The sequence below is a fragment of the Schistocerca gregaria genome, chromosome 7, assembly GCF_023897955.1.
Source record: "Schistocerca gregaria isolate iqSchGreg1 chromosome 7, iqSchGreg1.2, whole genome shotgun sequence".
In the NCBI taxonomy this organism is placed as follows: Eukaryota; Metazoa; Arthropoda; class Insecta; order Orthoptera; family Acrididae; genus Schistocerca; species Schistocerca gregaria.
Window position 1 is genome coordinate 172,675,662 of NC_064926.1, and position 27,923 is coordinate 172,703,584.

Sequence of the window (27,923 nt, forward strand, 5' to 3'; positions counted from 1 at the left end):
GTTCTTAACTAAGTTATCTTACATACTGTAAGCAGATTGAAAATCAAACTTTTGCGCTTTGGTAACCAGGCAGCAACAGCAACATTTACAATACATGCTCCATGGCTCTAAACAGATGTAACGTCTGCAACAGAGCACAAAGTACTGAAACGAGTCTCTGACTGAATTACGGTCGTCTAAATAACACATTCGTATAAACTCACATCACCAAGTAGTTACTACATCAAGCTATCGTCAGTGCACTACGAAACTGCCTACACATATTTCTCAATAAATTCCTGTACGGTAACACATACAGTTGATCACTCACAGATAGCAATTAATAACTTTATTTTCTTCGTAGAAATGGTACCAAAAATCTGTAATCGTGTTATAGAAACAAATGACTTGTTTATAATGGAATTAATCACGCTTACTGCATGTAACTTAATAGATAAGTCTTCGCCCACAAAAAATACGATTAATAACGCTCATGGGATGTTATTTTACTGATAAATAGGTTCTCGTTCACAGAGAATAGAACTAATCAGACTAAAGCCGTGTAATTTAACGGATAAATAGGTTCCAGTTTACAGAGAACACAGCTGCACGCCAAGCTTACAGTCAGTCAACAACTGTACCTCGTCACACATTTAACCACAGAGGGTCACGAGATAGACAGGCCGCGGCGCCTACGTCACAAAGATAGGCCCGAAATCGCTCGCTAGATCAGCTCAAGGGAAAAAATGTGTTCCGAAATGTGTTAATTCATAACTGACAATTTAAGTACAAACTAGAATTCCACTGCTCATTGGAATCCGCTATTATGGAGACTTGCTGATTTCTAGTGCTAAAGTGAACGGCTGTTACAGGTAGAAAAAAACCCAAAATCAGCCCTAAATGATTATCGGTTGCATGAGGCCGTACACCTTGTATGAAATGAGGAATGTTAAGAAGAAGAGAGAATGCCATAAATAAGCCCTTATAACACTTATGTCGAACATAGATCTTAAATTACACCGCAAAGTTGTATGTTTCGAGGTAGTTCCGTTAATCTGTAAGACTCCTTTATAGCGGATTGCAGAAGGTGACGCAATTCTCGTTTGTACATAAATTCTAAGTTACAGATTTTGAAGCATAGGTAATCTGCTGAGCAGAGCGAGCGAGTGAACTGAGGTCCAGTCTTGCGGTGTACGCGCCGTGGCTAGTCTTTCCTATGGGCCTCCTACGCCTCCGGGCTTCTGTGCATGATATTGTTTTCTAGTTAACACGACCAACACACTGCTTGTAAGTTACGCAGTGCACAGTATCGAGGCTCTACACCACCTGGGTGCCACTGGCAGCTGCTAAATCATTCCCTCCTCTTGACTTACTCGTGGAGGAGACCGCTCCAGCTATTTGTTTTGCCGACATAGGAGCTTCTGCTGACACAGGTTGGCCAGTAATGGCGTCCACTTGAAAGCACGATAGCATACCACTTTTTTGATGCGCTCTCTCTCCCTCTGTCTCTGTCTCTCTCGGCTCACAGTCTCTATCACACCTGTGAACCTCGCGTTGACTCCCGGCGAAGCAATGTACATTATCCCAGAGCAGAAATGGCGCTGACCTACGTGAGGTGTACTGCGTATGTAGCAGTACGAGTGACTGGCTCACTCTTGATTTGCAGTGTCCAACAGTGGCTCGGATCTGTGGCAACAACGGCGCAGACGGTACCGACCGTGCCTGCTATCATTGCGCCGATATGAGAGCATCACTAACATGACTGTCTAAGCGATGTGGGAGAATAGGCAGGCCGCGACTTCCCAACTCAAGGGACATGGACAAATATAGGTCCCTCACAAGGAAAACAGCCCATATATTAAGAGGTATTGGTTTCTGAACGTACAGGTTGTACCACATGAGACACTCTTCCATTAATCATATCTAGTCGCATTGCTTGTAAAGTGGCTACCCCGTCTCGAAAGTTGTCTACATTGCATTTCATCTGAAATTTGACTGCGTCTAGGTGTTCGCGATGAATTGTTGCAGAAGATCGGTCCTACTCTTACGGGGCAGTTTGCACTACAACAACGAATTGATATTATGGAGTGCAGTATATAGACAGGCTCCATGAAAGTATGTAAGGAAATGTTTCAAGCGAAGTATCACGGTAGGAAACTCTCGATGACCAGCACTGTTCAAGATCTGTACAACAAATGGAGGATTGCAGAATCCGTTCACAATATGCAAAGCAGTAGGTGACCGACAGTGGTCACCCTGAAACTCTAGACCGAATTTCCACGGACATTAAGAGAAGTCCCAGAACGTCTTTGTTATCGCAGCAGCTTGGTGCATGTACATCGTGTCAACCTGTGCTAAAATACTTGAAATTTAACGCCAATGAGCAAGCGTGGCGCAAGAGTTGAAACTTGAGGATCAGTTACATTTACTTGGACCACTTTACATCAAGTTAGATGAAAACTGGCTTCATTTGTCACAAATGTAACCTACCAGAATCGCAGATACTATTCGCAGAACAACCTACATGTTCTACATGAAGAACCTGCCCACTCGGAAAAGATAGGTGTTTGGTATGCATTGTGTGGCATGGACATTATAGGGCCTCTGATTTCCCATTACACCTTAAACAGAGCCAGATTCCTAGAGGTCTTTAATTCTTTCTATACACAGTTTACAGATGCAGAGTAGATATATGCAGCATTCCAACAAGATGGAGGAACCGCTCACACATCCAACCAAAGTAATCGCCACATCACCACGACTGCCATAAAGACAGGCTTCTCAGTAGACGCCTCTGGCCCCAAGACTCCCTGGCTTAACATCGTGTGATTTTAATGTACGGGGCACACTGAAAAGCGACGTGTATGGTGACAATCCTTGTCAACATATTGTCTTAAACGGAGCATTGCTGGAGAAATTAACATCACACCTGCAGAAATACAGCGTGTTGCCGGTAACGTCATCACACGAATTAAGCAATGCCTGAATGCCTAAGGCGGCCACTTCCAGCATCTCTTACAAACTCTCTCATTTTTACAAACTGTCTCTTTTTTTCGTTACTATTACTATTCATTTTTCGTTAGTCCATTGATACTAGAACCTCAGGCGTGAGGGGCACCGATTTTATATGGGACAAACTGAATGTAAATACAGGAATTTTTTTTCAGTTTTTTACTGACAGTACGTCGGTAGGATCGATATCATCGAGAAGCTGGAGATAATCGACTCCGAAGCAGAGCCACTGGTTGACTGTTTGCATGCAATTTAAGTGAGCATTTCTATACAATAGTAAAAGTGTAGGAGAACGAGACATCACAGAATGTGGCCGTCTGGACGTATTATAACCGGAATACTTTTTGCCTCTTCTGTGTATGCAGTACGCCTGTTTACTCTCTAAGAGGAATGTAATTTATATGTGTTTTTCACTACATTTCTAAATGTACAGTCATGCTCAAAAGTATCCGAACGACCTAAATTGCATTTGGCATGATTCGAATACAAACCACATAACGCAGCTGTCTAGTAGGTGCTCTAATCGTCCCTCACTACAGTCGTTTGACTATTGAAAATGGTTGTAACAAGTCACTGCTAGAAAACACTGCTCTGTATCACAATAACTCAAGATGTAAAGTAATACCGCGATACCACAAATATCAGGGAACTCCTTATGACAGGTAAGATTGTCCTTAAGGTTTGTAAGCTCACATTTATTGCAATAAATAACATACCTGAAATGTTACCACTCTCATTATTACGTCACATCAGTAATGCACGTAGTACGTTCTTCGTAGTCATGATTTCCTCTTCACAGTAACATATCGTTCTCATTATTTAAAACAAAACGACATTACAAATTTAAGTTATTCACGAGTAGCAAGTTGAAAATTTGTATGAAATTCAAATGACACGATGAACCGTCTCGTTGTGCATGTGGATTCAAACCCAGGTTATACAGACTAAGCAGATTTCATGACTGATGGAAACTAACACTCATACCTGACTAGGCATACAGAGAGTGATATACCACGATTTTAGACAGTTGTTGTTGTTGCGGTCTTCAGTCCTGAGACTGGTTTGATGGAGCTCTCCATGCTACTCTATCCAGTGCAAGTTTCTTCATCTCCCAGTATCTACTGCAGCCTACATCCTTCTGAATCTGCATGTGTATTCATCTCTTGATCTCCCTCTACGATTTTTATACTCCACGCTCCATCCAGTACTAAATTTGTGATCCCTTCATGCCTCAGAACATGTCCTACCAACCGATCCCTTCTTCTAGTCAAATTGTGTCACAAACTTCTTTTCTCCACAATTCTATTCAATACCTCCTCATTAGTTATGTGATCTACCCATCTAATTTTCAACATTCTTCTGTAGCACCACATTTCGAAAGCTTCTATTCTCTTCTTGTCTAAACCCTTTATCGTCCATGTTTCACTTACATACATGGCTACACTTCATACAAATACTTTCACAAACGACTTCCTAACGCTTAAATCTATACTCGATGTTTATAAATTTCTCTTCTTCAGAGACGCTTTCCTTGCCATTGCCAGTCTACATTTTATATCCTCTCTACTTCGACCATCATCAGTTATTTTGCTCCCCAAATAGCAAAACTCCTTTACTACTTTAAGTGTCTCATTTCCTAATCTAATTTCCTCAGCAACCCCCTACTTAATTCGACTACATTTCATTACCTTCGTTTTACTTTTGTTGATGTTCATCTTATATCCTCCTTCCAAGACACTGTCCATTCCGTTCAACTGCTTTTCCTAGTCCTTTGCTGTCTCTGACAGAATTACGATGTCATCGGCGAACCTTAAAATTTTTTATTTCTTCTCCATGGATTGTAATACCTATTCCGCACTTTTCTTTTGTTTCCTTTACTGCTTGCTCAAAATACAGATTGAATAGCATCGGGAACAACCCACAACCCTGTCTCACTCCCTTCCCAACCACTGCTTCCCTTTAGGCAGTGTCAGTTAGTAAATATCAAAATAAATTACATAACGTAAAAATTTTAACGGACGCAAATTTCTACGCAGCATCTATTGTCCCTGTTAAGGAACTACGGTAAATATTGCTTCTTCACAATAATTTACTTGAAATGCCGTGAGGTAAAACTTTGCGTTGGACAGGTATAACAACCCAGAACCTAATCGGATTGATGTCAAAGCGCAATCAACTGTGACATATCGGTATTTCTCGGCAGTAACTAGATGTTTTAACTGAAATGACAAGACGAAACATCAGTTTTGCCTTCCCAGGACCTCAACCAGCTCCTGTCGTTGTTACATTCTAGAGAAAACGAACGTCAAATATGGGTTTGTAACGCCCGCAGCGAAATGTGAGCATGTTTGAACTAGAAATAATATGACGAAGAGTTCAGTGGTGACTGGAAAATCGAACCCCACACATCGTTGTTGACTACACGCAAAGAGACGTCAGCTACCAAATATTTCTCCACCAGCAACTCGGAATAACATCCTTGAACTTACAGTGATCTCACAAATAGTCCTGTGTCTCACTGGGAGTCAGAAACTTCACATATCATTGGTCTTTACAACGAATGAAAATACAATAACAATCAAAATTATTATTAAAAACCATATATATTTTCCACCAGCAGATAGGTATTCACACGATAGAGCTTGATAATACTTAAGTGCCGGACCAGGATTCGAACTAATTCACGCGCAATATGTCAAGATGTTGAGGAATCTGCAGTTTTGAACATACAACAAATTGTAGTCGAGCTGTATTGTCCCGAACGGATGAAATTCCGCGTTAAGGGCGGTCTGAGTTGCATTATCAGTTCATAACCAATTTCATCGACACACATAAGCTCAAATAAAAGATGGAATAAGTGTCCTGTGATCATACATAGCGTTTGTTTCGTCACTAGAAATAAATAACTAGTATAAGTAAAGTTTTGGTGATAGAGTTTCTACATGTCACCACTCCTGACTTTATTGTGGTTCGACCTAACGACTAGTTGGTAGAGAAGGAATATCACGTTTAATGTGAAGTTCAGACTACAATACTATTATACCTTCTTCACTTGTCATAGCAGGAAAATTAAATCTGTCTCTACCTATCAAAAACCATCGACAGATGTTGGAATCGAACCCAGACCACAAGAATGCAAACCTAACATCAAGCCAACAGACCATCGTGCTATTTACTCTGTGCCTCATTTTTCTACCATAACGCCGTTGCGCCACGCTGGATGAGAATTCTCACACAAAGACTCCCTATAGTGGTTTGCAGCCTGGTCAGTACAGTCATTTACTTGGTCGACCGAATCACAATGAACTAGCTGCCTCGGTTACCCACTGCATACATTCGACTCTATTTTGTGATCACCCAAATAAAATCATGTAACTGCCGTCTACACAGAGCTGCCTACAGTGTAGGATGCAGAAATTTAATTAAGAAGTGTCCCTTTCCACTTGAGCTACTCTATTGCGCTATCTGACTGTTGAAAACGTCGTTCAGTGCAAAAGAAAAGCTGTAACTGTCTGTCTCTCAGATGTCTAGATCAGGCCATATGCATTATCTCACAGCAGTGTGGAATGAGGCAGTTCTGGAGCTGCTGCAGCTATATGTAAGCTAGTAGGGTAAGAGTAAGTGTCGTGCACTTTAGATACCCTGATGCGAGTTAAAGTTCATTCAGTGCTACATTTCTTTAAATGCTATTCTGCTGTCTACTCTAGTTATCAATCTAATAGACCTTTGAACATCATTCCCTTCACTTCTCAACTCAAAATAGTCGCATGTGGAAAAAGGGCTAACCTCTGCGACATTTTGTTATTTTCAGGTTTAATAGACGGCCAGGTAGCAAATGCATCTCGAAACTCTTGCGCTATGTATGGGAAGAGTGCAACGTCCCAAAATACGTTAGAAAAGTATTTTCTATATTGTCCGTTGTGTGGTAGTGCCTTTTATTCTTCTTCAAACCTTGTTTGCCAGTTTTAACTCAGAACAAGTTTTTTTTTTTACATGCATGTAATCAATAAATTGCACGTGCATCGTCAGACTGTTATAGATAACATCAAAGAACTCGCATGTATCGTTGATGATTAATTTCTCTCTCATGTTTACTTTGTTTTAAAAACACTAAAAGAAACCTGTTGGCAGGAGAGCCAACACCGTGTTACTAAAGGAGGCCGAAATGCACGCGTTTTAGCACATGCAGGCTGGCGTGAGGTCTGGAACATGACAAGGGAATTTGCATTTAGAAACAACGGACGTAGCTGGTGGAATACTTAACTTTATCCCATTAATGATGAGCGCCGTTCCTGACGTTACACATTTCACAATATCAATAGTACTGATAATGGCGCCTTGCTAGGTCGTATCAAATGACGTAGCTGAATGCTATGCTGACCATCGTCTCGGCAAATGGTAGCGTATTTTGTCAGTGAACCATCGCTAGCAAAGTCGGCTGTACAACTGGGGCGAGTGCTAGGAAGTCTCTAGATATGTCGTGTGGTAGCGCTCGGTCTGCAATCACTGATAGTGAAGATACGCGGGTCCGACGTATACTACCGGAACGCGGCCGATTTAAATGCTACCACCTAGCAAGTGTGGTGTCTGGCTGTGACACCACATTCCTCCCCCGCAAATCGGCGTACGGTGTGGCATAAGGCTTCCGCCCGCCCTGAAGAGGACTGCATGTTGACGTATGCGACGAGGTGGGGAGCCTAACAACAGGCGCGGCTGTGCCACCCGCAACCTTCCTTTCGGACCGCAGGAGTGTAGGAAACGCCTGAAAACCTGCTCCAGGGTGCACGTCAATATGCGGTGTATGCGTCCGCGGAGAGACAGTAGGGGCCGAAGGGTCGACCTCCATCGGGCCGGGGCACCCAGCGGGCGAAGACGGAGCGGTCAAGAGTTCCATGTCGGAGGACTACTGGTCACTGGAAGCGACCGGCGGCGCGTGACCCTGGGAGGCGCCCGGCGGTTGCAGCGAAGCGTCCACTGCGGGAGTCGCCGGCAGGAGAACAGGCGGCTGCGGCGGCGCGTCGCCTTGGGGGAAAATGGAAGACAGCGTCGGTAACAACTGGGGCTGAGGCGAGCCAGTAGATGGGTCCCAGGGGCGCTAAACCGGACGGCACCGTCGCTGAAAGCAGACGGCGTTCGGCAGATCCAGTGCGACGACAGAGGCGAAGCTGATTGAGATGTCGACGCACCTCACCAGAGGCCCCCAAAACCAGATACATAGCGTTTCCGAGGCAGCGAAAAATGCGTCCTGCGAGCCAACGCCTTGAACCTCGATAGTGGCGATAGTAGACAACGTCACCTGGAGCAAAAGCAGGTGTCTGCCACTGTATAGGAACCTGATGCGGCAGATGTAGCAAAGAAATCAAGGTTCGATGATGACGACCGTGGAGCAAATGAGCCGGCAAACGACCATATTGGGGCTGAGAGCGATACGAGGACAAAAAGAGCAATAACGCGTCCTCCCGAGAATGCGACTCTTTCAACTTCAACATCTGTGACTTGAAAGACCTGACCATTCGTTCAGCGGCACCGCTTGACTGTGGCGAAAACGGCACGGACGTCAGATGTTGAATACCATTGGCCCTGCAGAATGACTGAAATTCTGCGGACATGAATTGTGATCCATTGTCGGAAACAATAGTCTGTGGAAGACCTTCAATGCAAAAGATATCGAATAACTCTTGGATGGTGGCAGATGACGTCGTGAAGACATCCGGACAACAAAAGAAAAATTAGTAAATGAATCTACCACAACCAACCATCGAGCATTCCAGAATGGACCAGCAAAATCGATGTGTTAGCGGTGCCAAGGGAAAGTGGCTTTTGGCCAGGGAAAGAATTTCCGCGGTGGTGCTGATTGTTGTTCGCCACACACCATGCAAGAAGAGCACATATTCTTAATCGCGGCATCGATTCAGAACCAAGTACAGTGCTGACGAGCAAGTTGTTTCGTTCTCACTATACCCCAATGTTCTTGGTGGAGAAGCTGTAATACAGAGGACTGTAACGAACGTGGGACCACGACCTGGACTGATCATTATCAGAAGGCAACAGCAAAACACCACGTCGTACAAAAAGTCTCTCCTTGTGAGCAAAAAATCGGCGAACCAACGGGTCCCCGATCAATGTTTTTGACAAGGGCCATTTCGTAGCAACAAAACTCAGAAAGGGAGCAAGGACTGGGTCGGCAGCTGTGGCTGTAGCTACACGACGAAAATCAATCGGAAAGGATTCGACCACGTCATAGGTTTCCGCATCAATGAACATGCAAGCAAGTTCGGAGGAATCGAATGCCCTATCCTAAGCAACAGGCAAGCGGGACAATGCATCGGCGTTTCCGTGCTTAGCAGTGGACTGATACAAGATATCGTAGCGGTACTGCGAGAGGAAAATAGAGCAGCGAATGAATTTCTGCGCTGTACGTGGAGGTACAGGCTTGATCCGATGAAAAAGCGATGTCAAAGGTTCGTGGCCTGTGATTATGGTAAAGTGAAGACCATATAAGAAATCGTGAAACTTTGTAACACCAAATACGAGGGCCTATGTTTCTTTCTCGATCTGTGAATAATTTCTGTGAGCAGACGAGAGCAATTTCGACCCAAAGGCAATAGGGCGATCATGCGATCCATCTTTGTGCGAAAGCACAGCACCGATCCCGAAATCCGATGCATCCATCATCAACAAGAAGGGCTTCTGAGGATCGAATGGCGTAAGGCAACGCCGATTTCAACTGGCGAAAGGCGCGTCCGCATTCCGTCGTCCAGACGAATGGAACACCTTTACGGCGTAAGCGATGAAGCGGAGCTGAAATGGAAGAGGCATTCGGAATATATCTGTTATAATAAGCAATTTTTCCCAGAACGCTCTGCAGCTGCTTGAAATTCTGCGGCGTAGGCAAGTCTTGTATAGCGCGAAGGTGCGTGGGACTTGGATGTATGCCTTGGGCATTGATTACATGTCCCAGGTATGGCAAATCCCGAGCAAAAAGCACACATTTGTCCTTCCGCAAGCGAATACCATTTTGTCGCAAGACCTGGTATAATGTTCTGAAATGGGTCAAATGTTGTTCTTCCGTCTTTCCAGAGATCACAATATTGTCCAGATAATGTGCTGCAGTAGGGACCGACGCACAAACAGTTTGTAGAAATTGCTGAAACAATACAGGGGCGGATGCACACCCGAATGGCAGTCGTTTGAATTGATACAACCCAAAATGCGTGTTAACCATAAAAACGCTCTGGATTTCTTCGTCCACCGGTAATTGCAAGTACGCATCTGCTAGGTCCGACTTCGAAAAATATTTGCCCTGGCACAGTTTGTCAAAAAGATCTTCCGGGCGGGGTAAATGAAAAGTAGCAATCACTAGATGTGGATTCAATGTTGCCTTTAAGTCCACACAAAGTCTCAACTTTCCGGAAGCTTTTGGCAATATTACTAAGCGTGATGCCCAGAGAGAAGCTTGCACACGTTCAATTACACCTTGTGATTCCAAATCGTCTAATGTTTTAGCGACCTCATCACGCAAAGCGTGGGGAACATTGCGCGCTCTGAAAAATTTCGGTTGCTCGTTTACTTTCAGTTCCAAATGTGCTTCATAGTTCTTAGCGCAAGCGTGGCCCGGTGCAGAAATGTCTGCAAATTCTTCACATAGACGAGAAACATTGTCGGAAGGCACAGTCTGGTTCACTGATAGGACCTGATTTACTATAGACAAGTTAAACAACTGAAATAAATCGAAACCATACAAGTTCACTGCAGAAGAAGAACGAAGGACGTAAAATGACACAAGTTTTGTTTGTCCTATGTATGTTGCAAGAAGGCTGCACTGTCCTAACACAGGGATCGCGTGACCGGAATAAGTAGTTAACATTTGTAGCACGCAACGGGGGTGTGCCCAGCAGTTTGTAAGTGTTTTGATTGATCAGTAAAACTGCTGCTCCGGTATAGAGCTGGAATGGTATCACTTTTCCGTTAATGTCCCACTCTACAAAAAGTTTACTGTCCTGCTGACTGTCTCGTGCAGCGTGAACTGACACTGGTACATATCACTTGCGACTTGACGGATGTTCCGGCGATGTCGACGCACACTATTTTTGGGACGAACACAGTCACTGTTAGAGAGAGTGGCACTGGCCGGAGTGGAATGAACTACATGAATTTCCATGGGCGAATGTTCGCGAGCCTGAGTATCCTTGGTTCGATTCCGATTCCGGCGCGAAGCAAAGGGCCTGGAACGGTTTTGAGCTTCCGATCTGAGCTTTTTCTGGCAAACACTCTGAACATGTCCTTTTTTATCACAATGAAAGCGAATAGCTTGGCGTGACGGACAATTCTCACGCGAATGTTTAGTAGCACACCGCGGGCATTATTTGATCACTGCGTTTGATTGCCGGCGCGGTACACGTGGCTGAGAGCCTGGCGGCAGCGGCGCCGCCGGGCGCGAGGGCTGTTCACTGCTCCGTGCAGCTCGCCCGGCGGGCCGGTTAACTTGACACGATGCTGGCGAAGTTTCAAACGATTCCTGAGCAACGTCAAGTGTGTCCTGCCGATCCAATATGTCCATCACTCAGAGACGTTCTGTGCGATTGCATCACGTACCATAATATCTGAATCAGGGAGTCCACATTGACACTCAAAATCACGATCTGTAGTAAGGCCTTGCAAGATTGCAACCCACTCCCGATTAGTCTGACCTGTCGTACGTTTTGTACGAAAGAAGGTATATCGTTTGGCAACTACACTCCTGGAAATGGAAAAAAGAACACATTGACACCGGTGTGTCAGACCCACCATACTTGCTCCGGACACTGCGAGAGGGTTGTACAAGCAATGATCACACGCACGGCACAGCGGACACACCAGGAACCGCGGTGTTGGCCGTCGAATGGCGTTAGCTGCGCAGAATTTGTGCACCGCCGCCGTCAGTGTCAGCCAGTATGCCGTGGCATACGGAGCTCCATCGCAGTCTTTAACACTGGTAGCATGCCGCGACAGCGTGGACGTGAACCGTATGTGCAGTCGACGGACTTTGAGCGAGGGCGTATAGTGGGCATGCGGGAGGCCGGGTGGACGTACCGCCGAATTGCTCAACACGTGGGGCGTGAGGTCTCCACAGTACATCGATGTTGTCGCCAGTGGTCGGCGGAAGGTGCACGTGCCCGTCGACCTGGGACCGGACCGCAGCGACGCACGGATGCACGCCAAGACCGTAGGATCCTACGCAGTGCAGTAGAGGGCCGCACCGCCACTTCCCAGCAAATTAGGGACACTGTTGCTCCTGGGGTATCGGCGAGGACCATTCGCAACCGTCTCCATGAAACTGGGCTACGGTCACGCACACCGTTAGGCCGTCTTCCGCTCACGCCCCAACATCGTACAGACCGCCTCCAGTGGTGTCACGACAGGCGTGAATGGAGGGACGAATGGAGACGTGTCGTCTTCAGCGATGAGAGTCCCTTCTGCCTTGGTGCCAATGATGGTCGTATGCGTGTTTGGCGCTGTGCAGGTGAGCGCCACAATCAGGACTGCATACGACCGAGGCACACAGGGCCAACACCCGGCATCATGGTGTGGGCAGCGATCTCCTACACTGGCCGTACACCTCTGGTGATCGTCGAGGGGACACTGGTACATCCAAACCGTCATCGAACCCATCGTTCTACCATTCCTAGACCGGCAAGGGAACTTGCTGTTCCAACAGGACAATGCACGTCCGCCTGTATCCCGTGTCACCCAACGTGCTCTAGAAGGTGTAAGTCAACTACCCTGGCCAGCAAGATCTCCGGATCTGTCCCCCATTGAGCATGTTTGGGACTGGATGAAGCGTCGTCTCACGCGGTCTGAACGTCCAGCACGAACGCTGGTCAGACTGAGGCGCCAGGTGGAAATGGCATGGAAAGCCGTTCCACAGGACTACATCCAGCATCTCTACGATCGTCTCCATGGCAGAATGGCAGCCTGCATTGTAGCGAAAGGTGGATATACACTGTACTAGTGCCGACATTGTGCATGCTCTGCTGCCTGTGTCTATGTGCCTGTGGTTCTGTCAGTGTGATCATGTGATGTATCTGACCCCAGGAATGTGTCAATAAAGTTTCCCCTTCCTGGGACAATGAATTCACGGTGTTCTTATTTCAATTTCCAGGAGTGTACATTGACTGATTCTTTGAAATATGCATCCAACGCAGACAAAATTTCTTCGTAGGACAGAGTTGCTACGTCGCGTCGGGGAAATAATTTGACTATCACACGGTACGTGGTCACGCCGACCGACGATAACAAAAAAGGCTGCCGCTCGTTACCTTGAATTCAGTAGGCCTCGAGATGGAATCCAAATTGGAGTGACCACTCCGTCCAGCTTTCCAGTGCAGCATCAAAAGGTCGGAAAGTGGGTGCAACAGAGTGTTCTGGCTGCGTTAGCGGTAAAGCGACTGCTGCTGAATCGTTTTGCATCGCACGTTGACCCTGGGTGAGCTGTCCAAGGGCATCCAGTAAAGCCCGCGTCTGATGATTCTGTAAGCGACAAAATTCAGACAGTATATCTGGAGATTGTGGCGAAGCCTATACACAAGTAAATCAGGGCAATTTAGATAAGAATACTTTTACTCTTGTCGCCAATGTTGTGGTTGGCAAGAGAGCCAACACCGTCTTACTAAAGGAAGCCGAAAAGCACGCGTTTTAGCTCACGCAGGCTGGCGTGAGGTCTGGAACATGACAAAGCAATTAGAATTTAGAAACAACGGACGTAGATGGGTGAATACTTGACTTTAATCAATTAATGACGAACGTCGCTCTTGACATTACATGATTCACAATATCAATAGTACTGATAATCTCGCCTTGCTAGGTCGTAGCAAATGACGTAGCTGAAGGCTATGCTAACTATCGTCTCGGCACATGAGAGCGTAGAAGTCAGTGAACCATCGCTAGCTAAGTCGGCTGTACAACTGGGGCGAGTGCTAGGAAGTCTCTCTAGACCTGCCGTGTGGCCGCGCTCGGTGTGCAATCACTGATAGTGGCGACACGCGGGTCTGACGTATACTACCGGACCGCGGCCGATTTAAAGGCTACCACCTAGCAAGTGTGGTGTCTGGCGGTGACACCACACTTCCGAAAATTGTGCACTGTGTTATAAGAAATAAAATAAAAAGTTCCCACGATAACCTTACGACGAAAGTCTGTATTAATAAAACTGAGTATCTGTACACAAGCGTTCCTCTATCGGCACGATTTAGTGAAATACTACACACTTAGATTTTGATTGCGTCTGTGTGTGATTGGTATCCTGTGTCATACTAAAGAGGTATGCAAATGAGGCATTTCATAAATAAAGTTATGTTTTCCTAGAAACCCAAAATTTACTTGTCAGCAGTGGAAAGAGACATTACCTGTTGTGAAGCACTGTGAGTTTTTCACCATTTCACTATGAGCCGAAAGTATTTTCTTGCGATTTCGTTATCGATGTTTGATCTGAGTGCTTTTATCTCTTCCACAGAAGGGATAAGAACGTTACAGTCAGCTATACTGGAACCGCAAACCTTAACAGACGGTTTTTCACAGGTCAGTACATTACCACAGAGCTACGGTGTAAGTCTTGGCTTCTTCTTACGAAGCAAATAGTATCTATAACTTGTAAATCACTAAAGGACGAGATTAGTTACGATGGCCACGTGAAATGAATTTCCTGGGCTGAAACCTGTAAAATGTACTATCTTTTGTTACACCTCTAGTAATAAAAGCTCACATTATTCAATGGAAATGACATGAAAAATCAAGTGAACTTTGAGGTTTAATCCCGTGCACACCTGGAAGTAACTTGTCGATCACAGCGTTGCCAAACATACCTTGCCTTGTTGCCAAATCTCAGTTACAATACCAGCAGGAAGAGGACGAACCGATGTGATCCTAAAGTGGGCTGGGAAGTGGCCATGAGCGGCGTATCGAAGACGAGGCTACTACGGCCTGGAAACGCAATACGCCTGTTTCGCATTTCTGTAGCTAGGTTTTGGGACTGGAGCGTAGTTCCTAATAATACTCAGAACTGACCTCACACTAAGCATCATTAATCAGTAACTGTTATAATTGTTTTTATATTTCTTTCGGAAGTGTACTAAAAACAAAGAAACTCATTCACTGACGTTTTCGTGCCTCACCAATAGACGAGCACAACAAACAAATGAACATAAAAGAGAATGTGTGTGTGTGTGTGTGTGTGTGTGTGTGTGAGAGAGAGAGAGAGAGAGAGAAAGAGAGAGAGAGAGAAAGAGAGAGAGAGAGAAAGAGATAGAGAGAGAGAGAGAGAGAGAGAGAGAGAGAGAGGAGAGACAGAGAGAGATAGAGAGAGGAGAGGGAGAGAGAGAGAAATGGAGAGAGATAAAAATTAAAAAAGAGAGAGAGAGAGAGAAAAAACTTCTTGTAAACAAATTGAATCATGGTATGTAAAGGAATCTTTCATTAAAATGACATGATCCACATCATTACAAAATGTCCTATTTAAGAACTATGGAATATGTATTAATCTAATTAAATCTAATCTAATCTAATCATATCATATTGCTGTCTAGCCGTGAAGAGTCATGAATTACAGAAAATTTCACCAATATCAGTAACCAAATCTAAACTTGAAAATAAAAGGCGACGGTTTCTGTAAAAACCGGGACTCCTATAAAGACCCTTTCGTCCCTGAACTAACCAGGAAAGATGTCTGATATACCTCCATTCGGACGTAACAAAGATGAAGCGCATGATGTGAAGTTCTGTGACGGAGATACGAAGCCAAAACGTAATCAAATTGTTAGCTAAGTAAAATCAAACGTTACATATCGGTCTTTCTTACCAGCTGCTAGGTGTTTTAATCTGAAATAAGGTTACAAATTTTTGTGCCTGAGCGACAATCGAACAGCACACCTTCCGTCCTTCTTTATCATCCACGAATATAGCTTAAGTATCAATTGGTTACTCACCAAAAGTAAGTTGATTGCGTGTTTGACTAAAAATAACACCACCTATTGCGATTGTTGGAAACACATGAACAGACATTAAGCACGCACGTTAAGTTTCAGTAGGACGCTGGTGTGCAATTGATGGGGCTTGAAAGAAAATTATGAAATTTTTTTACTGCACCAGTATTCGGAAGCCCATACTTACCTTTGGAGGAGACCTAGAGATGATTGCAGTCTTGGAAAAAGGATCGACATGATTGAAGTATACTGTTCCGACAGATTCAGATTCTCAAAAGTGGAGATATGAATTCAAATCACAGTCCAGCACCAAATTTTTGTACGTCTAAAGTTCAAACAAGTACAAGTAAAATAAGAGCATTGTTCCTTTAAATGGCTGTCTGTCCATTAAATAAAATAAAATTTCATAATGTAGGAAAGTTTACTGGCGACAGTATTTCTGTTTAAAATGACCTCCTCCTATGTCATTTCCAAACATAAACCGGCTCTGCCCGGTTGGTAATGAAGAAACGTGATGATTAATGCGGATTCTGGATTATAACGTCTTTCTCTTGATGTTACCAGAGGTAAAATAAGTCTGTTTGTGCGTCTTAGAAATAAATTGATGAACCCACGCATCGCACCTGTGATAGTTCGTTCCCCCTGACCATTGTGGCCACATTTCAAAGCCCCAGGAATGTGCTGTAACGAATGATGTACTTAGCTTACAAAATTAGTCACGGTGGAAAAGATGCGAGTCTATTAAATGGTTCAGGAGAAGCAAGCATCTGACGCGGAGATTATACTATTCTCATGTCAGTAGGATGTAAAGACTCTTCTAGGCATCATAGCACCGATGTGAAGCCATTTTGAAATTTTCATTAATTCAGATAATTTCTTAGTTCTAGAAAATCCACTGTGAAGTGTGAAGTTACATCATAATTCGAATATTACCGTCATTATTACTATAATTTTCTTCATACCGCTGCTGGAACACATGTGCTTGAAGATCATTTAATGCCTTTTGGTCATTATAGAAGCAGTTGCCCAAGAACAGGTACTTTCCCTGTCTGCGGATTCCTTTTCATGTTAATATCAAACATCAGCAATTACTCGTAGATTACATTAGAACTAAAGTAATTGCTGAAGACGTTACTTGAGAACAGAAACGCTCTGCCTTTCTTCATTTATTTGCGCCAAGAAATGGCTGTAGAGTAGTACCAAACCAAAAGCCAACGAATCATACTGCCTTCCGAGACACATCGCTGTCAGTTCTTACATATGATTTGGTCGACGTGACCTGTTTCAAGTTGTGTATGACAGATTGTTGTAGAAGATCAATTCGTTTCCTTTGCAATAAACTGAAGGAATTTCATTCCAAGCTATCCCAGTTCTAAATGTTCACAGCATTAGTTCAAATTCAGTATTCGCTTCTATAATGTAAGAAAGTATTTCGCTGTTGGAAAACCCGTATCCGACTTATTGACCTTACAGTTAGTCGCTGACCATAAATTCTAGCTCAGAGTGACGCCAGTTTAAAAAACCTAATGTAGCGAAGACAGTTTGCCAGTGCTCTTTCTCATCGGATAATACGCAATTCACTTATTGGGCTCTATAATTTTATTGTTTCAGTATTTTCTGTGTGTACAATGAATACGGATGGTAGAATTTAGTGGTGCTCTCTCTTCCACTTCTGTATACAATATGCCTGACCTAAACGGGCCCTATATAATTACATGCTCTGGGCAGTGCGACATGATACTGACAACAGTAATGTGTTTATACTGACAACCTCACTGTTCGTTTTACCTGATTTTGTAATCATTTAACTAAAACAGAATAGCCTTCCAGTGGGAGACATTTCGTCCTCCATTTCCTTGTGTGAAATTTGTCAGTAAGCTTTTTGCCTTCCAACCTGCGAAATGAGGCAGAGTACGGCCAGTAAACCATTCACAAACCACTATTTAGTGCCGTTAAGACGATTTCTTTAAACACTGTCGTAGCTGAAGGAATTTAGTTTCTTCTTAAATCGTCTTATGCAGCAACTTTCACAGATATCGCAAATAGGAAAAGTTCTTTGTCCTGGTACGAAGGTTGTAAAACAAACTTCCCACAGTTTGTGTTAGTTTGATCTTTTCGTCTGGTAGCACTGCGTTGTCTAAGAGGTACCACAAGTACTTCCTGTGGCTGTGGGAATTATTGGTTGAAAACGAGTTTAACACCAATGAGTACAGTACTGCTAAATATTCAAAATGATTATCAACATAAGTCTGAGTTTATCCACATACATATGCAAATTTATAATATTGAAGCTAGACTGTGTTTCCTTGTCTTCCTGTGCAGACGTATACAATACTATGAACACTTCGAACGCTATAGTTAACGTTGCTATCATAAACTAATATTGCATACATTGCTGTATGTCACTTAGAATGCTCGTTGTCGGGGGCACGAGGAAACAGTCACCACAAACTTCCAATTTGTAAAGAAGTCGCAGAATGAGGGATTCTGACAAGTGCGCTACCGATTTTGATCAAATATTGCATGGATCTTCTAACTTTGTGCTTGATACTTCACAGAGCTTTTAAAAAAGTCGAAGCCAAAGCTGAGAACTGACAATCGTATTTGCAATGATGTATACCGAAAGGGCGACTACTACGAAAATATATTATTAGTTCGTTATCAGTATCACCTGATATGTGGTGGCAAAGTGGTAAAGAAGAAGACTACAAGCTCGAAGGTCTCAGATTCGAACCCTGGTCAGTCACACGATTTTTATGTCCCATTTTACACTTATTTCCCCTCGGGCAGCGTTTGTTGATTCGAAAAATGTCGAGTTGCACTGTGATCCGGAAGCCACGTTAAGCTGTAGGTTCCCGTATTAACTGGCTAGGTAAGTCCACTCAAAGGTCGGAAGAAAGCAACGGCATACCACTACTAACAAGACCGTGCCAATTAAAGCACTGTGGTGTTCAAACCAGTCTTCCGACTGATGACTACTTTAATTTACTATGGGTTCCAAAACTAATGACCTTCGGGTTATTAACATTTTTGTGTTTTCATGCTGTAGCTTAGATACCAGTAAACGTAGGTAACCGGCCGAGCACTGTCACCGTTCTAGTTGTCAAGCTGGTAGATGACGATGCTGTCGACCCCATTTACAGTCTTGGTCATGGCTATGTTTCAGTCGAATACCTCTATGTGCCTTTCTGTGTATTTCAAGATATACATTTATACACTTCGTACATATCGAAATTGATATAGCTGTATTTAGCAACATGAATCAGATACATTTTCCGAGCAATATATCGGACAACATGTCAGTGCAGCGAGATTTCTTTCGTGTGTTTCGCATGGTGCATGAAATACTCGTGTTTAGCTTGCTTATGTGATAGATTTTACCCCACTGAACGCAACCTCACTGATAGACTGTCAATAATTGGAATTACGCAATAATACACTTAAAAAGTGTATTTTTGCATTGTGTATCCCAATGAAAATAACTGTAAATAGATATATGCCTACTAGCTATTACTCGCGCTTCTCGATGCTTTTCTCAAAATAAATAAATAAAGAAAAAGAGAGAGAGGGAGACAGAGAAAGACAGAAGGTGAAAACAGAAATGAATTTCAAATATCAGCTCCGTGACGCCATGTTCGTCTCGTGATGTAAAAAGAGGATAGTTGATAGGTAATATCTCGTTATAAAGGCGATATCTATGGCTACAGGGTTCTTTCTTTTCTCTCTGCAAACAACCAGAACAGAATTCAGTAACAAAGTACTAAGAACACCTATGCAGTGCGCAAATGAAACACTCAGCCTTTCTTGATATTTTGTTAATGGTTAACATTTTGTGTAATACAGTAAATATCGTTGATAACAGATTTGTTATTACTACCATTGTTATTGATATTCGTCACCACACAACAGCTTTCCTATCACTTACTGCTGCCGATGCACATAACGAATGGATCAGGATGAATGGAATGTAGGATGTTCCGTCACGGAGAATATACACATTTATCTCGGCGTCTTCTGTTCACGGTAATACGTATATCTCAGTAAGAGAAGATGGCAGTGGGATGCAGGTGATGCAGGCAATAATACTTAACTATTTCTGTCGACTGAACACCATGATAACAGACAAATTGGCGTCTCGGTGAACTTTGATTGTAATTAGTTAGTCTCCTTGCGACCTTGTTCTAATACCTCGTGGGACAGGCATGCTATTTTGCGTTTTGAACACTAAGCAATACCACAAAAAGATAGTAGATGGAAGGATACAAAGAAACAATCAGACTCATGGGTGTGGATCCAGTTCATCATTGGAAGACTAAACAAGAGGGAATCATTACGAAAGCAATGAATAAGCTGGTTAGTTTACATTATTTGTATAGATCTGAAGATGAAAAAGCGCAGATCTGCACAGTGCGCGCATCTGAACTTTAGTTTCTGTCTTAATTGGCATAATTTATAGTTTCTTCTCATCTGAATTTTCAAACGAATTGATGGTTACGTAACACATAATAATTAGTTAACTGTGTTTCTTATAGCTTCCATTCGCACCAACATTATTTTACATTCTAATGCAATTCAGGAAATTCTACTTGTATTTTCACAAGACTGCACATAGATGCAATCGATTTTGAGGTGCAAAGTGTTTGTTGTCTTACTTTTCGTTACAGGTAGGCGAAGTTGATTTCCAAAAGGCTTTTTATTGTACTGAAATAATATTTTGTCACGAAGTAACAAGCTAAGTGTTTTATTCCTATGTATTTTCTGGGAAACTTAAAACGTGGTGGAGGAATATGAACTTGAATGTTTGACACATCTGGTAGGACAAGATGCTGCATATTAACCAAACTCCGCGCCTCCTCACCGTATCCTCCTATGACATGAGCATGGGATTCTCCTCGCGTACTGCTACAGAACTGTTCCTAGCAGAGCTGAGAAATGTCAACATCGTCACAAAGATTTGGCAACACTGTGACAGTGCATTCACTTCCGCATATGGTACTGAATTTACTTGCTAAGTTCACTTGATATTCCCCATCCATTCGAATGACTCGTGCTGTATAATCCTCATGCAAACTAAGACACTGAGAGGGGAAATTCAAATTTTGCCTAAAGAAATGCTACTCTTCACATAAGTGATGACTTTTATTATCTTTCACGGTGCTTTATGTGGCTGAGCGAACAATACCATGACGAGAGTGGCGTGCTGCTAGAAGTGTGTCCGTAGTGCCGTGGCGCCTCCCGGGTCACGCGTCGCAATGACTCAAAGAGTCGTCAGTTGTAACCATGGTAGAGGCTAGCGTGTGCGACCGATTTTTTATTTTAATTCATTTTATGGAGCTGGGATTTTCTAGAGTAAATTCTGTAACGAAATCGGAAGAAAACCTTAACACACCCTCTAGGAAGCTCGACTCAGTAAGTTGTGCTAATGGTCATAGATCTCGGCTTTCTGTCTGCCAAGCTACTTCACACTACAAGCGTCTCTGAAGAAATTCGTATCGACTGTCAACGATACGAATTTCAATATTGTTCTTCACTTAAGATTCATATGCCAGGGTAATAAGTATGAAGGAATTGAACCTCCTGATTACAATAGGGCCTCTATGCTAAATTTCCACGATAGCAATTACGAACTCTCTGCAGACATTCGCTAACAACAGCTGTGGCAACTTACTTTTTCTCTGGGTAGCTTCAAATATTGGCAATTACCAATGTGACAGAAATCGAAATGTATTGTAGATTCACTTCAGTTACACTCATAGGTTCAGCACCGTGGGGAAAGGGGCAATAAAAATTTTGTCGATGCGTGCTTTCAGTTGCCAGACGTCATATTAGCGAGTCTCGCGTTTTACCTCAAAACTACGGTCGTATTCAACAGTCATGTACTCAGACTTCAGTAAAGGCTTCCTCTGGGAAGTGCTGCAGTCTACAGTGTTGCCAGATCGAGCATATTGCCAGACAAATTTCTGAGGGGAGCAGAGCCATATTGTCTACCTTACGTGAACGAATAAGCGATCATTTTTTTTTTTTTGCCTAAGACAGTATCTACATCACATAATGCACGCTGAAGACACAGATGAATTAAAAAACCAAAATTAGTTTATGACAGCAACGTTAACTATAGCGTTCGAAGTAATCATACTATTGTATACGTCTGTGTAAACGCCTTCCAATGCCCACTCAAGGAAACACAGTCTAGCTTCAATATTATAAATACGCCTAAAGTTTGTGGATAAACTCAGACTTATGTTGATATCCATTATGAATATTTAGCAGTACTGTACTCATTGGTGTTAAACTCGTTTTCAACCAATAATTCCCACAGCTACAGGAACACTACTTGTGGTACCTCTTAGACAAAATAGTTACGCAGTGGTATCAGATGAAAAGATCAACCTGACACAAACTGTGGGAAGTTTGTTTTACAACCATCGTACCAGGATAAAGAGCTTTTCCTATTTGCGATATCTGTGAAAGTTGCTGCATAAGACGATTTAACAAGAAACTAAATTCCTTCAGCTACGACAGTGTTTAAAGAAATCGTCTTAACGGCACTAAATAGTGGTTTGTGAATGGTTTACTGGCCGTACTCTGCCTCATTTCGCAGGTTGGAAGGCAAAAAGCTTACTGACAAATTTCACACAAGGAAATGGAGGACGAAATGTCTCCCACTGGAAGGCTATTCTGTTTTAGTTAAATGATTACAAAATCAGGTAAAACGAACAGTGAGGTTGTCAGTATAAGCACATTACTGTTGTCAGTATCATGTCGCACTGCCCAGAGCATGTAATTATATAGGGCCCGTTTAGGTCAGGCATATTGTATACAGAAGTGGAAGAGAGAGCACCACTAAATTCTACCATCCGTATTCATTGTACACACAGAAAATACTGAAACAATAAAATTATAGAGCCCAATAAGTGAATTGCGTATTATCCGGTGAGAAAGAGCACTGGCAAACTGTCTTCGCAAGGGAAAGTACCTGTTCTTGGGCAACTGCTTCTATAATGACCAAAAGGCATTAAATGATCTTCAAAAACATGTGTTACATCAGCGGTATGAAGAAAATGATAGTAATAATGACGATAATAATCGAAATATGCGGTAACTTCACAATTCACAGTGGATTTTCTAGAACTAAGAAATTACCTGAATTAATGAAATTTTCAAAATGGCTTCACATCGGTGCTATGATGCCTAGAAGAGTCTTTACATCCTACTGACATGAGAATAGTATAATCTCCGCGTCAGATGCTTGCTTCTCCTTAACCATTTAATAGACTCGCATCTTTTCCACCGTGACTATTTTGTAAGCTAAGTACATCATTCGTTACAGCACATTCCTGGGGCTTTGAAATGTGGCCACAATGGTCAGGGGGAACGAACTATCACAGGTGCGATGCGTGGGTTCATCAATTTACTTCTAAGATGCACATCCTGCTGACACGAGAATAGTAGAAGCTTGCTTCTCCTTAACCATTTAATAGACTCGCATCTTTTCCACCGTGACTAGTTTTGTAAGCTAAGTTCATCATTCGTTACAGCACATTCCTGGGGCAGGGAAATGTGACCACAAGGGTTTGTGGAACGAACTATCACAGGTGCGATGCGTGGGTTCAGGCATTTACTTTTAAGAGGTACAAACAGATTTAATTTACCTCTGGTAACTTCAAGAGAAAGACGTTATAATCCAGAATCTGCCTTAAACATCACGTTCGTTCGTTACCAACTGGGAAGAGCCGGTTTATGTTTGGAAACGACATAGGAGGAACTCATTTTAAACAGTAATACTGTCGCCAGTAAACTTACTTACATTATGAAATGTTATTTTACTTGATGAACCGACAGCCATTTAAAGGAACAATTCTCTTATTGTACTTGTACTTGATTTAATTATAGACGTACAAAAATTTGGTGCTGGACTGTGAATTGTATTCGTATCTCCTCTTTTGAAGATCTGAATCTCTCGGAACATTATAGTTCAGTCATTGCGTTCCTTTTCCCAAGACTGCAATCCTCTCTAGGTCTCCTCAAAAGGTAAGTATGTGGGTCCGAATCCTGGTCCAGTACAAAAATATTCATAAATTTGTTTCAAGCCCCATCAGTTGCACACCAGCCTGCTACTGAAACTTAAATTGCGTGCTTAATGTGGTGCTATTTTTGGTGAAACACGCAATCATCTTACGTTTGGTGAGTAAACACCTGGTACTTAAGCTATATTCGTGGATGATAAAGAAGGACGGAAGGTGTGCTGTTCGATTGTCGCTCAGGCACAAAAATTTGTATCCATATTTTAGATCGAAATAGCTTGTAGCTGGTAAGAAATACCGATACGTAACATTTGATTTTACTTAGTTAACAATCCGATTACGTGTTGGGTTCGTATCTCCGTCACAGATTCTCACATCATGCCCTTTGTTGTGGTTGGCAGGAGAGCCAACACCGTATTACTAAAGGAGGCCGAAATGCACTTGTTTTAGCTCACGCAGGCTGGCGTGAGGTCTGGAACATGAAAAGGGAATCAGAATTGAGAAAAACGGATGTAGCTGGTGAAATACTTAACTTTAATCCATTAATGACGAACGTCGCTCTTGAGGGTACTTGATTTATAATATCAATAGAAACTGATCATGGCGTCTTGCTAGGTCGTAGCAAATAACGTAGCTGAAGGCTATGCTAACTATCGTCTCGGCAAATGAGAGCGTAGAAGACAGTGAACCATCGTTATCAAGGTCGGCTGTACAACTGGGCGAGTGCTAGGAAGTATCTCTAGACCTGACGTGTGGCCGCGCTCGGTCTGCAATCACTGATAGTGGTGACACGCGGGTCCGACGTATACTACCGGACAGCTGCCGATTTCAAGGCTACCACCTAGCAAGAGGGTGTTTGGCGGTGACATCACAAGCTTCATCTTTGTTACGTCCAAACTGAGGTATATCAGACATCTTTCGTGGATAGTTAAGCCGGCCGTTGTATCCAAGCGCTTCAATCTGGAACCGCGCGACTTCTACCGCCGCAGGTTCGATTCCTGCCTCGGGCATGGATGTGTGTGATGTCCTTGGGTTAGTTAGGTTTAAGTAGTTCTAAGTTCTAGGGGAGTGATGACCTCAGATGTTAGGTCCCATAGTGCTCAGAGCCATTTGAACCATTTTTTTTTTTTTTGGATAGTTAACAGGGACGAAAGGGTCGTTATAGGAGTCCCGGTTTATTACAAAAACCGTCGTCTTTTATTTTCAAGTTAGATCTGCTTACTGATATGGGCTAAAATTTCGGTAATTCATGACTCTTCATGGCTAGTCAGCAATATGATACGGTTAGATTAGATTAGATTTCATTAGATTAATACATATTCCATAGTTCATGAATAGGACATTTTGTAACGATATTGGAACGTGTCATTTTAATGAAAGATTTCTTTACATACCATGATTCAATTTCTTTACAAGAATTTTTTACTCTCTCTCACTCTTTTTTTAAATTTTTAACTCTCTCTCTTTCTCTCTCTCTCCCTCTCCTCTCTCATCTCCCTCTATCTCTCTCTCTCTCTCTCTCACACACACACACACACAAATTCTTTTTTATTTTCATTTGTTTCTTGTGCTCGATTATCGGTGAGGCACAAAAATTTAAGTGAATGAGTTTCTTAGTTCTGAGTACACTTACGAAAGAAATATAAAACAATTATAACAGTTGCTGATTAATGATGCTTAGTTTGCAGTCAGTTCTGAGTATTATTAGGAACTGAGCTCCAGTCGCTAAACCTAGTTACAGAAATGCGAAGCAGACGCATTGCGTATTCCAGGACGTAGCACCCGCGTCTTTGAGACGCCGCCTATGGCCACTTCCCAGTCCTCTGTAGGACCACATCGGTTCGTCTTCTTCCTACTGTTTTGCAACTGAGATTTGACAACAAGGCAAGGTATGTTTGGCATCGCTGTGATCTACAAATTGGTTCCAGGTGTGCACGGAATTAAACCTCAAAGTTCACTTGATTTTTCATGTCATTTCTATTGAATAATCTGAGCTATTATCGCTTGACGTGTAACAAAAGATTTTATATTTAAGGGTTTTCAGCCCGCGAAAGTCGTTGCACGTAGGCAATCGCATCTAATCTCGCCCTTTAAATAGCGGATTACGAGTTATAGATACTATCTGCTTCGTAAGAAGAAGCCAAGAGTTACACCATTTTTCTAGCTCTGTGGTAATGCACTGACCTGTGAAAAACCGTCTGCTAAGGTTTGCGGTTCCAGTCTAGCTGATTGTGACGTTTTTATTCTTTCTGTGGAAGAGCTACAAGCACAAAGATCAAACATCGATAACGAAATCGCAAGAAAATACTTTCTTGTCATAGTGAAATGATGAAAAACTTTCAATGCTTCGCAACAGGTAATGCTTCTTTCCACTGCTGACAAGTACATTTTGGGATTCTAGGAATACACAACTTTATTTATGAAATGTTACATTTGCATACCTCTTGATTATGACACAGGATACCAATTAAACACAGACAAATTCAAAATCTAAGTGAGCAGTATTTCACTAATTCATGCCGATAGAGGCACGGTTATGTACAGATACACAGTTTTATTAAAACAGACATTCGTCATAAGGTAATCGTGGGTACTTTTATTTTATTTCTTATAATACAGCGCACAATTTTCGTAAGGTTTCTTTTAGTGTTGTTAAAACAATAGTAAATATGAGAGAGAAATTAATCATCAACGATTAATGCGATTTCTTTGATGTTATCTATAACAGTCTGACGATGCACGTGCAATTCATTGATTACGTACATGTAAAAGAAACTTGTACTAAGTTAAAACTGCCGAACAAGGTTTGAAGAAGAATAAAAAGCACTACCACACGACAAGTAATGTAGAAAAAACTTTCCTGGCGTGTTTTGGTACGATCCAGTTTCCCCATACATAACACAAAAGTTTCGAGATGCATCTGCTGCCTGGCCGTCTATTAAACCGGAGAAGAACAAAATGTCGCAGAGGTTAGCAATTTTCCACATGCGACTATTGTTGAGAAGTGAAGGGAATGATGTCCAAAGTTCCATTAGATTGATAACTAGAGCAGACAGCAGAATTGCATTAAAAAAATGTAACACTGAATGTACTTGAAGAGCGTATCTACAGTGCACGACACTTACCCTTACCCTACTAGCCTACATGTAGCTGCAGCAGCTCCAGAACTGCATCATTCCACAGTGCCGTGAGATAATGCATATGGCCTGATCTAGACATCTGAGAGACAGACAGTTACAGCTTTTCTTTTGCACTGTACGACGTTTTCAAGAGTCAGATAGCACATTAGAGTAGCTCAAGTGGAAAGGAACACTTCTTAATTACATTTCTGCATCCTACACTGTAGGCAGCTCTGTGTAGGTGGCAGTTACATGTTTTTATTTGGATGATTAGAAAACAGAGTCGAATGTATGCAGTGGTTAGCCGAGGCAGCTAGTTCATGGTGATTCGGTCGACCAAGTAAATGAATGTACTGAACATGCTGCAAAGCACTATAGGGAACCTTTGTGTGAGAATTCTCATCCAGTGTGGCGCAACGGCGTTATGGTAGAAAAATGCGGCACAGGGTAGATGGCGCGGTGGTCTGTTGGCTTGATGTTAGGTTTGCATTCTTGTGGTCTGGGTTTGATTCCAACTTCTGCCGATGGTTTTTGATAGGTAGAGACAGATTCTACTTTCTGGCTACGCCAAGCGAAGAAGGTATAATAGCATTGTGGCCTGAACTTCCCATTAAACGTGATATTCCTTCGCTACCAAGTAGACGTTAGGTTGCACCACAATAAAGTCAGGAGTGGCGACATTTAAAAACTCTATCAATAATAACCTTAATTATACTAGTTATTTGTTTCTAGTGACGAAACAAACACTATCTATGGTCACAGGACATTTATTCCGTCTTTTATTTGAGCTTCAGTGTGTCAATGAAATTGGTTATGAACTGATAATGCCACTC